This window comes from Triticum dicoccoides, chromosome 6B, assembly GCF_002162155.2.
Source record: "Triticum dicoccoides isolate Atlit2015 ecotype Zavitan chromosome 6B, WEW_v2.0, whole genome shotgun sequence".
NCBI lineage: Eukaryota > Viridiplantae > Streptophyta > Magnoliopsida > Poales > Poaceae > Triticum > Triticum dicoccoides.
The window spans coordinates 50643960-50648150 of record NC_041391.1 but is presented as its reverse complement, the minus strand read 5'-3'; positions in this window follow the sequence as shown (position 1 = coordinate 50648150).

The window sequence follows — 4191 nt, the reverse complement described above, 5'->3', positions numbered from 1 at the left end:
ATTTTTGCAAATGATTAGCAACTAGGTGGTTTTCTGCAAGATAAGCCCCAAATGTGGTGGTTTCTTGCAATTTACTCACTCATAATTAGTGATTTCAACTAGTTCCTCGCCGGGTTGTTGGGTAGGCTGCTCGGATGCCCTGTTGCCCTTGCCCTCCAGCCACTTTGACTGTAATTTTTTTTAACTTGCTCCATCCCTTACAACACAGAACTCAGGACATCTATTATATAATTAAGACAGAAGTAAAAGAAGCCACCATGTTCATCCACATAGATTAAATAATCCTAGCCACTAATTTTTATATTAACGGCTCAGATTTATAATTGTAACGTTACATACAAATATTGTCGTAAACTAACAATTAGACTGCTACGTATAAATATTTCCAGGCACGTAATTCGAGTGGTTCAGATTTGACAAGAGAAAAAAAAACTATTATGAAAGGAGCGCTGGGATTATATAATTAAGACAGAAGTAAAAGAAGCCATCACGTTCATCCACGTAGATTAAATAATCCTAGCCACTAATTTTTTATATTAACGTCTCAGATTTATAATTGTAACGTTACATACAAATATTGTCGTAAACTAACAATTAGACTGCCACGTATAAATATTTCCAGGCACGTAATTCGAGTGGTTCAGATTTGACAAGAGAAAAAAACTATTTTGAAAGGTGCGCTGGGATTCTGAAAACAGTTTGCATTAGTGTACGTGCATAGGACTCTGAAAACCAAAGACAAAGGAGATGGATACAACGTGGGAAAACTAGACGGGAAGCACTAGGAACTCGTATGAGATGCGGACAGCCAGCCCGACTAAAAAACTTATACGGCCGGACATGTGACCTAACAAATATTCCCTCCGTCCGAAAATACTTGTCGGAGAAATGAATGTATCTAGACGTATTTTAGTTATAGATACACCCAATTTTATCCATCTCTCCGACAAGTATTTCAGGACGGAGGGAGTATGAAGCAATTCCGTTTTAGGCATGCCATGCATGTAATTAATGCCATCATTACACCAGAAACCAGTGCATGTGTGTGTGTGTTTAATTACTCCATTAAAATTTCTACTGAAAGTCCAAACTATGCAAACAATATACCCCTTCTTACCGGCGTGACAAGCCGGACATGGCTGTGAGAATCAAATGGTCATTCAGTGGATGCTACAATGACGGATGAAATAAGTAATGGTTTTAAGTTATATTTGTTGCTTTTTTATCTTAAGAAAATGCACTGCAGAATAAAAAAAAAATGCTTAACCGAGGACTTAAGAAAAGTGTATGTTTGTATGGACCAGCTCAAGACGTCATCGACATATTAATTGATTCTGCATTATACCAGCTACTACCTAGAATCGTAGTAGCTGCAGGTGAGGCGTTTCGGCTTTAGGCTCGATGGAACTCGAAACTTTTGAAAACTCAGAATCAATCTTTAAGTTTCCGAAATACTAAAAATAAATACATAAGTATGTATATAAAAAATCATTTTTTTGGAAAGTTAACTAATCTAGACACGTGTAAAATTTTCATTATTAAATATGTTTTATGTGATCTATATAAAAAAACAAAATCATGTACTTCTACAGTAAATTCTACATATATGTGCTATAATTACATGATTTTGTTACTTTTCTGTAGATCACATATAGGTTTTATGTGTATTATAAAAAAAACTTGAAACCTAAATTTTGATTTTTGATTTTTTTCAAACTTCAAATTCCATGGGCTACACATACGTGCAGGCATGTGTTTCAAAATATAGAAGATTTTTTTGTGCGGTATATGCATATCATGCATGTGTGTAAGATCACTTGGCTCTGAAGTAACTGCACATTTCTTACATACACGTCAAATGCATTGGACATTTTGTTATAAGATCCATTTGATTAATGATGAATGGTTATGCAGTGTTCAGATAGAATTTAGAACATCTAATGCTATAAATTCTTTTTTCTTTTTTGTGTTAGTTTCAAGCATTTCTTGCTTTTCACTGTTCCGGCCACCCAGATAGTTTATATGAACACATACCAATAGTTTTTTTAAATAAACAACGACAGTTACTTAGATTTAGATGATCAGGCTACACAAACAATTAGAGTGAGAGGATATTGTCATGATCATTTGGAAGCATGCACGGCAGGTTAACATCCATGATATTGTGCTATCTAGAAACAATATTTCACCTCAAACAGTGGTGATGCAGATAGAGGAAGATAACATAATATTTATGCCTTTAATCATTGATGAAATGTCTTGGCGTGGTAGGAAAGCTAACATCATTACCATTATTAACCCATTGTCACACAGGTATCGCTGACTTTACCAACAATAATAAATTTAATAAAAATATCTCACCTGTAGTTTGATCATGTTTTCTTAGGAAACATGCGCACATTCCAACAAAAAGATTTTTGTATTTTAAATGATCTATCAAGGGGGACTTACAAACAAGAATGGAAGAGAGAAATCCCAAGATTGGTATGGAATGGAATTATATGGCATTGCATGGAAGAGTGCCGATTCCAGACCAATTCAAAAATAACGCTATTAAAAACACAATTCCAAAATATTATCTCTTTTCCGGATATGCAAATTTTGGCCTTTTTAATATAACTTAGCTACCGATGGACAAATACTGGTGGAGATGTTTTTACTAAATATAAAAATTAGTTAGTGGTACGATCAGAAGATGTGGAAGCATACATATGGATATGCGGATATATGACAGTGTGCTAATATATAGTGGCGGAACAGATAACTATTTATGGCTGCAAGTCATCAATATTTTCATTTTATTGGTAAACATTCTGAAAGAATATTTGGTGCAAAGATAAATGAGCATGGATGAAAAGGTGAAACCGTGAAATATGGAGATTAATACCAAAGCCAATGGTTTGGCATGGTGGGATATATGCATTGGTTCTTTTGATGTTTCATTGCGGGACAACCATATCATAAGAAACAACTTTATCGAAAATGTAGCAAAGTTTAAGCATTTTTATAACACTATACATTTTAGCTGTATTTGTTTAAATATATAGAGAGAGGAATAGATTTAATGGACAAACATACGTAGAGCAAAACCAGCTAAGTTGTAACGGAAATCTAGCCGCGCAAATGCGCGGGTCACCCAGCTAGTTGTAAGGAAAGAGTGAGTACTTTTGGAGTCCACGGGGAATAATGGTGTTTGTTCCTGTAACTGCACCACCAACTGTATTGTCTGAACAAAAGTAGTTGTACCAAGACCAAGAGCAGCTTCAGATATGACATGCACTTGAGCTTCAGTTTCAGAACATTCAGACACTGAGCTGCTATGAGGAACTATTGTGTTGAAGTGTAAAATATAATGACATACATTGCAAGGGGCAAAGCTGTTATATCACGAGGAGTAATATGTGAGGATAAGAGACTACCTGCACAGACATTGCTTAAGACCAACCCTAGAAGCAGAAGTATTGTGACAACAGTTATGCAAGTAGCACCAAATGGTAATCCTAGGTTCCATGGATTATTCTACATGCTCAATGCCCAGGAAGAAGGATTTACGGAAGGTTGTAGGACATCTATATCTATTGGAGTCGATTGTTACTTTGCGAAGTGAACCACGTGAGCTCAAGTCTTGGCATCTTCAGGAAGGGATAGCAATAGCAATCTCTATCCACTAGCATTTGCAGTTTTTTGGCAAAAGAAGAAACAATTTCATGGTGCTCATGAGCAATTGAAATATTCTTAGGTGGTGAAGTTGGAGAACTCTATCCATGCATGGACCATTATGTCTGACAGGCAGAAGATGAGAGCGTACGTGAACCTTGACAAATTATTGTCTTGTTCCTGGATTTATGTGTTTTCAGTCCTAATTCCCTTTTTATGTCCTCTTCACAGGGTTTAATGTCATTATTAGTGTTCACCAATTGTCAAGAAATGTATTGCTCAAGACATATTTATGCCAATTTCCAAACAGGCGATTTTAGGGGAGGTCTCGGGTCTTACGTGGATGTTGCAACTTGCAAGCTATGCCTACACCCAAAATGATTTTGCTGCTGCAATGGATCTTGTGAAACAAGAGAATGGGGCTACGTGGGATACCACCTAAATGTTGTTGTAGGCATGTTATACGGATACAAACTACAAGACTAGGGTTTAGCAAGTTGATTTTAGATGTGAGAGATAAATTTAGGAACAAGA